Here is a 12,214-nt window from a genome sequence, read left to right on the forward strand (position 1 = left end):
ACGGGACTATTTGTGACGCACATGGAATAGATTTCTTTGAGATGGGATGCCTGAACTCACTAGCCGATGAATTCGTAAGTGCCTTTCTTACCGTTGATTTTTGGTGTCGCATGGCCAAAGATTACCATGAATTTTTTAGTAGACACTTTCAAATTTATCAGAATATCAGACTGATGATTTGGAATAGGGAAATTTTCATTCCCTTAACCATGAAACGATCGTATCCGATTAACTAAAGACTTGTTTTGTTTATGCTTTCCCCTCCGGTTTTTTGTTCTATGTGTGCCACAAATATCGCCATCCATTTAGAGAAAAATTTGTAGTTTAGAATCAGTAGTTCTTTGACTGCTATTTCTAAATTTTCAGTATGTTGGAGAAGCAACTCAATGCTAATCCCTGTATATTTATGATGATATATATATATATATATATACACACACACATCCAACCTACTCTCCAACAAAGGACATATTCAATTGAGCCATAATCTGTTGAACTATCACATTAATAAATTTCAAAGAAATACTAGAATATATGGATCAAGCCCCTTGAAACCATCTGATTTAAACCAGTCTACCACAAAATGAGTGTAGCTTCCAATATGGCTTGCAATTTTCTGTCATTGATAAGAAAACATCTACCCTTCATCCAAAAATGTTATAATCCCTCTAATAAGATTAATGTTAAAGATAGTCACAGGAGCTTGGAATGCATCACATCCCAAATATTCTACCACAACCATATAGTCAGAGAAATATAAACTCTCCAACCCAAAAAGAGCTCATGTCTGACCAATAAATATAGCATTTTGTTGCAATTCTTTAAGACCTTAAGCAAAAGAATTAAAAGTTCTACCTGCATGTAGGCAAATGAAAAAATATTTAGTAAAAAAAGATTTTTGGAATCGGGCTGACTCTGCAAGTAAATTAAAAACATTCTGGGCCGAATCCGGATCTGCAGTTCTGAAATTTTGGATTCTTATGTTATCATTACTGCGATTGTTTTTGGCGATTTTTTTTTTTTTGCATGATTTTTAGTGAAGAATATGATCATCATTAGAATATGATTCTGGAGGAAGCAATTGCAACAAATTCTCCAAAACAAGTCAGAGATCTGTGTGCAGACCTTCCCATTCAGGGTTAGTTGCTTAATAGCTACATACTAGCTTAAAAGCCGCCCTATCGGGCGGTTTTTAAGCTAGTATATAATAATAGGTAAAGATGACCCAGAGATCCAAATATAGGAAGTTAATAAGCTTTAAGCATATATGCAGCTAGTAGAGACAACAAAATGTGACAATATACAATAAAATTATGTGTATAACTTATGATGATAACATTATAAGATACACACCTCATTCTATTTTGAAATCGAAAGAAATTTCAATAAGCTGACGGTCTCTATACAGCTTATGGTTTAGCAAGTGAAGTTGCTAAAAGTGCAAATAAATGTAAGGAATGGAGCTCTATTCCTTAATTTCTTGGATATATGTGCGTATTGTGTGTGTGTGTGTGTGTGTGTGTGTGTGTGTGAGAGAGAGTTCTTACATGAACATACAAGTTTGAGGGACTCCAGTAAACAGTATGAACATACAAGTTTGAAGATGCAATGGCTATTACTATGAAGGCATTGCATTTGACTGAGTGAGAGGTAGCAGCATGCTGCCATGTTGTTGAGGCAAGAGATGCTGAGGTTTTGTTCAGACAAAGAACTCTTACTGTTTTTTCAAGGTGAAACCTAAATAACTCTTTTTATAATAGCATAATTAATTTATATATGGAATTAATTAGTCAGTTAATTTCTTGGCTAATTATAAAATCCATTGCAATAGTATCAGTTGCCTCTGTTTGAGAAAAAAAAGATGGGATCAAGTGAGTTTTCAACTATGTCTGTAACTGTATACAGTGTAAGGAGAAAAATATTATATAATATTGAAGTACTAGAGTACTAGTATTATGCGTGGTGATAACAAGAGTGTGTAAATGAAGACAAGGATGAAGGTATTTGTATTGAATAAAGGTCTATTCTCTACAACTTTCACATTATATGAATTATAATTGTAGCTACCTAACCAATTTTAATGAACCATTAATACTGGTACATAATAATTATATGGTGATTCTTTTTAACACTGCAATGTTTTGAAAGCCCTACAGAAAATAGCTGAGTGTATTTGTGTCAGTTACTGAATAAAATTATAAAAATACGTAGTACCAAATCTAAATCTGAGAATCCTTTACTATCATTAATAACATAAACTAGCTTCACAAGCATAAAATAAATGTTCAGAGACTTGCATTGATTTTTAACTTTGGCATAAGTTTAGGAAATTTAGGGAGAGGTATAGTTAATTTTAACGATAGCAATATTTTCCTTACACCTATTTTATAAAACATGGGTGGGAGAAAAGTTCAAGAATTGAATTCAGAATGTGAACATATGTAATTAATACTACTTCAGAGCACACAATTTATTATATATTAAAAAAATATCATTATTTATTTATATATATTAATGTGTGTGTGTGTGTGAATTTTGCTCTGAAGAGATTTTTACCAAGGCAATGACAAGTGACCGAGACCTTTGGAGATATGCCGTGCTTGAGAAGACCTGGCAAGCCAGGTGAGACCGTAACTGTGGCCTATGCCAGTGCAGCATAGCCAGCCCATTTAAGAGTACCCTTCAATCATTGGGCAATAAACTGTGCTTGCGAAGACCTGTTGTGGCAAGTGAAGTCATTGTCGTGGCCTATGACAGAACCGCCTGATTAGCACCCGTGCTGGTGGCATGTAAAAAGCACCATTTGAGTGTGGTTGATGCCAGTGCCACCTGACTGGTCCCATGCCAGTGGCACATAAAAAGCACTATTCAAGCGTGGTCACTGCCAGAGCCGTCTGACTGGCTCCTGTACTGGTGGCATGTAAAAACACCATTCAAGTGTGGCCAATTGCCAGTACTGCCTGACTAGCCCTCGTGCCAGTGGCATGTAAAAAGTATCCACTACACTCTCGGAGTGGTTGGTATTAGGAAGAGCATTCAGCTGTAGAAACATTGCCAGATCAGATTGGAGCCTGGGGCAGCCTTCTAGCTTGCCAGCCCTCAGTCAAACCGTCCAGCCCATGCCAGCATGGAAAACACAATGATGATGAAATTCATGATGCAATTTTAATTGTAAAATATGAATAGAGGTGAGAAATTGAAACGTGTGTAGGCAACATGAAATTGACTATTATATATATTGATATTTTCTGCGTTCACACTCTCCATTTTCTTTATATTATATATATATATATATATATATATATAAGCACCATTCAAGCGTGGTCGATGCCAGTACTGCCTGACTCGCCCATGTGCTGGTGAAAAGCATCCACAACACTCTCAGAGTGGTTGGCATTAGGAAGGGCATCCAGCTGTAGAGACTTTGCCTATTGGATTGGAGCCCGGTGCAGCCTTCTGGCTTGCCAGCCCTCAATCAAACTGTCCAACCTATGCCAGCATGGAAAATGGATGTTAAACAACAATGATGATGATGATAAAGTATATCTTTAGGAAACATAATACAGAAGCTAAGATACATGTGCACTTAGTTTTTTTTTCTATCCTTCTTTTACATGGCATAGGCAAGAGAAGAAGAAAACTAATGGGAAGAAGAAAGGAAGATATTTACAGACTAGGGGCCTTAACTTGCAACAGAGTAGACTCTGCTAAATACATCCTTGGATGTTAAACTGTTCAATAGACTAAGTTTGCCTCCTAAATTTATTAAATGTATGAATGCATTTACATGGGATGTGAATACATTTGCAAAATTCATAATTTTTTCTTTTGTAAAGTGAATTATGTGTATGGTGCTAAGAAAGACATAATAAATGTGATGTGATTTTGTTAAAATTTTGAATTTTTTGTGGATTGTAGCATTCTTCTCATGAATTTTACTATTATTTTTTTTCAGACTGATCCATGTGGAATTTAAGCAGCCTAAGTTTACTGTTTCCTTTCCTGGACTGGGTATGTTTAGTACTTCACAATTGCTTTTTCCAAATGTGATGTCTATAATGTACATTTTCTTAAACTATAAATTCCTGTTTCCTAATAAAGTTAATTTGTCAGTCTAATTACATCTACATTGATAAATCCAATAATTATAAAGCTGTTTTATTTCTAATAAACATATCTTGAAATACATAAATAAATAAGTAAATGGTGTTAACATAATAAACAATAAAAACTATAAATCAAATGAAAGAAACATAGTAGACTAATTACTGATAGGCTAAGATATTTGTGTCTTCTGAGAAATATTTATTATTACTGTTTTATTTTTTTTGCAGAACTACAAATACAGTAAATGCTGCAACATCAATAAATTAAGAAAGAAGTAGCCAATCAAGTGGTATAAAATCTCAAAATGACATACAGAGAATTACTAAATGTCTTTGACAAAGACTCTTCCTCTAAATGTCATCAATGCAGTAGTAATATTTTGTTCTCACTCATACTATTTACTGGAATCTCTCAAATTGGTTTGAGTATTGGCCTTTTATTTCTGTGTAGAAATCAGATAAGTGAGGTATCTTGTGCTTTCTCACTAAAAGCTCACCCTTGTACAGGTTTAGCCGCCCCTGTCTATATTGGATGTCTTATTCTCTGCATAGCAATTTTTGGATTTGCTTGTCTTGGTCGGCGAGCATCAGCAGCACTACTTTTACTCATTACTGTTGGTGACATTTGCCTGGGTTTTATGCAATTAGCAAGTGAGAAAATTCTGTTCACTGACTATTTTAATACATTTAATTCAAGAGAAATATGTCAATCTGCCCAACAAAATTCATCTCAACTTTTACAGTGCTGGAACCATATTACACATCTATACCCAGCCTGTAGTATATATGAACATGAGATAACCAATGACTGTGTTCACAGCTATAATATTTACTTCAATCGATCAAGTCAATCTGAAAGTAACAGAACTACTGTGCCATGCATTAGTGATGTAAATAGATTGGTCAGTTCAACTTATACGGACTTCCGATTTATGTGTGGCCCTATTGTATTACTCAATGCTTTTGTCTGTGTCATTCTTATACTATTTCTAGAGTTTTTTCATCAACAGAAACAGAATAGTAAGAAACAGCAACATGACTTAGCAGCACTGGAAGGAATTTATGAAATTTCTGAACAAAAGTAATAAAAATATTTATTCAATGTCAATAACTTACATGGATATCCTCATAATCGTACTTCGGTTCACATTCTATTTTACTAAATAAGCCAACTTTTGGTGATCATTCTAAATTGAATTAAAAGTATTTTCTAATACTAATAATATTGAATTTTCGTCTCTGTTTTTAGAAGGACATTAACTAAAGATCTAAAGTGTCAAACAGACCATATGTATTATATATTTATATACATATTTATTTAAATACTGAGTGTATTTTATTTAATCTAAATAAGAACTAAATAGCAAGTCATAGAAAGCATATTCAGGTTGCCTTTCTGCCATAATTTTATAAGAAATCTCAACTTCAAAATGATAAAATTAGTTATTTTACTAAATCCTTACAAATTCTAGATTATTTCAAATTTTAATTGAAGCATGTTAGTAGTGTTTTGTTAGAAACATGATTATAAAAGAATTAAATTTAATGATTCGACCAACCAAAGCCAGAATGGAAAATGGATATAACTTGCAAAAAAAAAAGAAAAAAAATCAACATAATAGTTGTGTGAGTTATGTGTGTATAAATATGCCATGATAAAAACAAAACTACTACTTACTTTTAACAATTATCTTTGAAATTTTTCCTATTTATATATATTTTTAAATGTGCTAGTAAAACTGCAAAAATTCCCATAATGTTCCCATTTTGAGTGCTCCTTATACAATAAGGATTGTTGAAATCCACATCTAAACTTTTCACAGTTGTTTCTTTTGCATATGTATTCCAGGTGCTAATCTTGTGTAGTACAGTTTAACATCACATTTCACCTAAACATTGAAGCCTACAGTCATTGTAAGGATGGTCCACTCTCGCCTTTTGCTACTTGCTACTCAATTGGAAATAGGATTGCTATTTGAATTGAGAGAAAATTCCTACTATTTTTTTTTTTTACATCTAATATCTAATTTCAATGAAGATTTTTTAAGATGTATTGTCAGCTATTTGTAGATATTTTTACTAATGTAATATAATATGAGATTGACAATAGTCACATGGACAAGTAAAATCATATATTGGTTAATTGTGTTAAATTTCTTATCAAAGTGATCAATATTGGTTGTAGTTGTTGTACCCCTTTATCCTAAGTTAAAGTAACTTGTAATATTGTGTAATGGATTGATTATATATGTATGATATGCACCTCTAGAGTAACATTACTTGATAGGGTGCATAGCTCAGAGATCAGGGAATCGCTCTAGGTTGAGCTGTTACTCTTCCACACTGGGAGGTCACAACTCTGATACTATGGACATGTGATAAGAACGTCTTAAGAAAGAATCACAAGGTGAATTCTTCAAGCTGAACCAACCAGCAGGAGACCTAGGAGTAGATTTAGAATGAGATGGTTGAATAATATCCAAAGTTTCAGTTGGTTGCACTTGGGAATCCAAAGGGAAAGTCTAACGATGGCTGCTTCTTATGGAGGAGATGCCTGAAGATTCTACCCCAACAAACCTCCCAGAAATAGTGAGCAGAAAAGTTGGATGGATGGATGGAGATGTACCTAAGACTGGTGCAGTGTACAAATGTACACTGTTTAACTTTCTTATTTAGCCACATTCTTGTATACCACTTATGAACTGATCAGAGGAAATGTGATGTCAAACTACATTAAGAATGTCCAACAGCCAGTATGCATATGGAAAAAAGAAACAATATGAAGAACTTAGTATCAATTCTTAAAATTAAGTCTTGGTAAGCATTGAAGAACACTCATAATATAGATCTCTTGATGCTAAATTAAAAGACACATCTATAAATTTGAAAAGTTTTAAAAACAAATTATATCCATATTTTATAATGACATATACAAAGACACAAATATTGGGTCATCCCATAGATAATGTGATTTTTTTTGTACGTCTTTTATTATTCAAAAATTAAGATAAAGTTCTTTTTTAATCTAAAATATATTCTCCTTCATTTTCTACAATGCTTTTCCATCAATCTGGTAGATTTGCAAGGCCCACCTTCCAAATTTCACTTGTCCATGACGAAAAATACTCCTCCACTACTGTTCTGACCTCATCTACAGAATTCATATTTTTTCTATCCAAATGATTTTGAAGGATGTGGAATAAATGATAATCAGATGGGGCAATGTCTGGTGAATATTGTGGGTGGGGCATAGTTTCTCATTCAAACTGCTCCAGCCTTTGGAGTGTCATCCTCGCTGTATGTGGCTGAGCATTATCCTGATGGAAGAACACCTTTTGTCTTGAAACCAAAGATGGTCATTTTTCTTCTACTGCTAACTTAAGCTGCTCAAGCTGTTCACAGTAGATCTCCTTTGTTATTGTTTGATTTGGGTTTAAAAGTTCAAATTGGACTAAACCTTTCATATCCCACCAAACAGATAACAACACCTTATGTGGGTGAAGACCTTCTTTAGCCTGGGGTGCCAGTGTTTCTCCTTTCCCTACCTACTGTCTTTGGCACCTGACATTTTTATAAAGAACTCATTTCTTGTCACCAGTCACTATTCAATCCAAAAAAGGTTCACTTGTGAGATGTGGCAGCAAAGAAGAGCACACACTCACTCTCTGCATGCAATTAAATTCAGAAAGCTTGTGAGGAACCCACTGACCCAATTTGCTGATTTTTCCAGTGACATGCAGGTGTCGATGAATGGTTGAATGACCAAATCCAAGCTTCTTTGCTAGTTCCTCAACAGTTACGATGAGATTTTGTTCCACCAAGGTTTGCAGGACGTCCTTGTTGAGCTCCACAGATTGTCCAGGATGAGGTTCGCCTTCTAGACTGTAGTTTCTGGTTTGGAATTTCTGGAACCACTGTTGACACTGGCTTATGTTTATTCTCCAATCCCCATATACTGCATTAATAATCCTCGCACTTTCCATTGTGTTGTTACTTTTATTGAACTTATAAAGCAAAATATGCCGAATATGCTCCTTTGTCACTTCCATTATAGCTTTGAAAAAATAACTGTTAAAACTGAACTGCACTCTTCAAAACTTGCACTAAGAATAAGTACAAGGGTAAAATTACTACCTGCTTTTATAACAAGTTGATGCAAGTAGTTTATCCCATCCCTCTCCAACTTTTAGTTCATGCAATTGAAAAAACGCATTATTTACAGGATGACCCAATACTTACACATGCTCACTCACATATGTCATTATGTTAACATTTTCCCCATGAAACAGTTTTCTAAACATAAAATACAATAAACATAAATTATGCATATTATTGAAATAACTCACAATTTAGCTCAATGATGTTGTATAATGTGACAATTCATCCATTACATACCTGCTCTTGAAGCTGTCTGGTTTCTTCAGGTGAATGAGAAGGCCAATGCAGGATACCTTGCCGGAGACAGAGAGCAGTGTTATTCTATGCTAGTTGTTGCAGTCACTTAGGGCTCCTTTCTTGGCTACTTTTCCTATTACTCAATCAATTTTTCTTGTATCATGAAAGAATCATTGTGCAAAGTGAAATAATTGGGAATATGTTTTATGAAAAGAAAATTTCCTACTTGTAAGGCTAAGTTTTTGGGTTAGTATACAACTACATTAAGTTTTTAAATTTAATATCTATGAAAAGAAATGTCCAATCCTTCAACTTTGTTATTTCAACAAGTTCTATCTGCAATATAATGTTAAAGAACAAAATAAACAGATTTGACAGCAATGTGAAGTTTTCTCATATGAGAGGATTTGATATTAGCTTTGTAGGCCAACAAACTCTTTATCAGTTCCCAATATGATGCTCCATCACTGAAGTCTTTCCTCATGGTTTTTACCTCTTTTGTAACCAGGTAAAGGGTTTGAGAAAAAAATGAGTGCCTTATCCTATAAAACAGTGCATCCAGCATCTGAGTTCTTCCTCTATGGGTTGATAGAATATGTGACAGTTAAATTCTAAGAATGTCCCCTTCCTTAGTAAAAAGAAATCAATATTATTTTAAGTAATGGGCACTGAGATAAAACAGTAAATTCTAGACAAACCAATCCCCACATTCAGCTGGTATCATTTCACTTACATTGCTAAAACCCTTTAAAAATTAATGAACATTACCATTCCTCTTCAAATATGAGGCTTCATGACATTGTAAGGAATCTTAATTTATTTTTATTATATTTCATTATTAAATGAAAAAGTAATGATACAGGAGTTAACCACAAATTATGATTTATATATGATGTGACACTATATGCTATTTTAGTTTACAATCAAAATGGTGAAATAAAAACACTTCTTTTGATTGGCACATTTGCGCACTTGTACTATTTATATATTTTTATAATAAACAGATTTTCCTCAAAGACTTTGTTGTTAATTTTGCATAAGAACTTTCAATTCAAATAATTTAATTTTTAATAAAATTTATTGTACATGTTTATGAACTGTGGTTGAAGGTATAAAGGTAATTCTGTTATTGGTGTACTTCCCTTTATTTATATAATGAATTTATAAAAGTGAGGGTGTTCTTTTCCAGAGGATCTACACTCTGGAAAAGGATAGGGTATAGTAAATAGTACAGAACTTGGGGTGAGGAAGGGGTCACACAAAGATGATGAGAGGAGGATAGATGAACGGGATGGGAATACCTGAATGGAGTTGACACAAACCTATCGGTTCCAAGGAGGAGAGGCTATTATAGTAGTGGTAGAAAAGACAGAAAGAGGAGGTAGTACACCTGTAGACCTGAGGCTGAACTGTATCAGTGAGTGAATTTATGTTAATCATTCAGGTGGTCCTTTTTCAGAAATGGTCTAGGATATTCTGATCTCAGGAAAGAACTATTTACTGCATGTTAGTCTATTAAATAGTTTCTTGGATATAATATTGATTTCAAATTTTGGCACAAGGACAGCAATTTCAGGGGAGGGGTAAGTCGAGAACATCAAGCCCAGCATTCAACTTGTACTTATTTTGTCAAACCCAAAAAGTTGAAAGGCAAAGTCAAGCTTGGGTGAAATACCATTAAGCATTTTGCTCTTTGTGCTAATGATTCTGCCAGCTCAGTGCCTTATTTTCTTGGATATAAGACTTAAATGTGTTAAAAGTATTTCACTGCAGTGCTTCTCAAACTGATATATACAGAGCACCAGTAAAATGATTAAAAAAAAAAAAGTGAAATTTTTTTGCTCTCCTTTTTATAAATGAGAAGACAAAATGAATTTTACATGCATACAGTTTTAAAATCACTTAATTCTAATAAACATGACACTTTACCCTATTTCCCTATTTTCAATCCTTACAGCCCCACTCTGCCCATGAGAAATATTTTTCGTTCTTGAAGAAACTAAACCTTTGAGATAGAGTTTACAAATGAGTAGAAGAAATAAAGTACTGTCAGTTTATTTTCTTAAGGTTGAACTATCATAATTTTGGTGCATTTTAATGGGACAAATGTGTTGAATGCCCTTAGAAAATGTTTTAAAGAATCTTATTCATGAAAAGTGTGAAAACCTGATGGAAAGTTGAAGTTGCAAATTGATGGTGACCTACGTTTACAAGGAATGACTAGTGATGGTATGAGTATAGAAAAGGTAAGTCTATAAAGTAAACGTCTGTTTAAACTGATTAAAAATAATTATAAAAGTATACAAATAAAGTTATAATGCAAATTTTACACCAGTTGCAAAAAGTTAAAGTACTGCAGCACTATTTCAAGTTCGCCTTTATCATATCTATTTATAACTATGATAAAGCTTTTAAGAAAGTGGTCATACTGTATTTTGTCAAAGGCAGAGATATCTAAATTCAACCAACAACCTTAGAAACTTGTCTAGTAAGTTATAGGGATAACCAAAAAGCTGACAATGGGCTACATTCAATGCATCAATGATGAATGAAGTATCCTAAATCATAACTTAATTTAACAAATTTCGATGCAATATTTTTCGTTAATATTTTATTTGAAATTGAAGCAGGATAATGAATATATCAAATTTTTTTTACATAACCGGCAAAAATTTGCCTCAGAATATTTAGTAGAAATGGCTTGAACAGAGAAGGGTAAGATATGTGGCTTGCTTAATTGTAGGTGATAGTGGCTAGGATCAAGGTAATACCAAAGCTCATGAATGTTTGTGTAGAGAGAGCTGTGCAGCAGTCGATTACTCAATAATGAATGATAACACACATGATGGCTATGGATATGGCACAAGGAATGAAGAGGGGTTAAAGCTGTTGGATGCTATGATGCAAATGACTTAAATGTTTGTAACATCAACTGCATGAAACCTTCAAGCCACTTGATTACTTATCAAGAAGATGAACACATAAACCAGATTGACTTCATAATCACCAGGAAATGGAATAGGCAACTAGCTGAGAATATTGTTCTTTCCAATGTACAATGCCACATGTTAATTAGCAACATTAGGAGAAGAGGTAGTTAGACTTACAGACATAAGAAAATTTAGAGAAAGAAGCTGTTGAAATGAAGAGATCATTAGAACAGACATAGGTTCAGTGAAAGATTACTTGATGTCAAGGAGATAAAAACTTATAAGAATAAAAGATAACTGAGAGTTTCAATGAGACAATCTGCAATGAGCCACATACCAGATCAGAATGCTTCCAGCATGATTGAAGGTGACATGACAAGTATTGTAGACAGCTATAAAAGCTTAGATATAAACAGAGAAAAATTGAAAGAATGTTGGGGAGGCACAAGGAGTAATATCAGTAGCTACAAGAAAAAATGAACATCAGGTATAGGGCTTTCCTATAAGTAGGTTATCTCCCTTGGCCAGGCGGCGCTCCATGTAGATAATTAAACTTCCGGAGGTTAACCCACACCATTGTTATTGTTTTACGTCTTATCATGGATATAAAGCAGCTTGATGATTCAGCTATCGAAGTACTTACTGTGCCTGAGTTAAAGAAATATTTAAGATTATATGGACAGTATGTTACTGGAAGAAAGGTGGACTTGACTAAAAGGTTGAAAGGAATAAAAATTCTGTCAATGAAGAATGTCAACAAAGTAAATTCATCGGACGATAAGT

General features: G+C 33.7%; 1 protein-coding gene and 1 long non-coding RNA gene across 2 annotated transcripts in view; one reads left to right on the forward strand and one right to left on the reverse strand.

Annotated features, from left to right (window-relative positions):
• LOC106878129 (uncharacterized) overlaps positions 1-9,517 on the forward strand; it is a 30,909-nt gene extending 21,392 nt beyond the window's left edge. The window contains exons 2-3 of the long non-coding RNA XR_001410468.2: positions 3,956-4,011; positions 4,335-9,517. This is a non-coding gene — a long non-coding RNA (uncharacterized LOC106878129). The remainder of the gene's footprint in view (positions 1-3,955; positions 4,012-4,334) is intronic.
• The window catches only part of LOC106878127 (cilia- and flagella-associated protein 300), a 205,551-nt gene that overhangs the window by 158,376 nt on the left and 34,961 nt on the right, over positions 1-12,214 (reverse strand). The gene's annotated exons all lie outside the window — the stretch shown is intronic.

The sequence above is a fragment of the Octopus bimaculoides genome, chromosome 3, assembly GCF_001194135.2.
Source record: "Octopus bimaculoides isolate UCB-OBI-ISO-001 chromosome 3, ASM119413v2, whole genome shotgun sequence".
Lineage (NCBI taxonomy): Eukaryota > Metazoa > Mollusca > Cephalopoda > Octopoda > Octopodidae > Octopus > Octopus bimaculoides.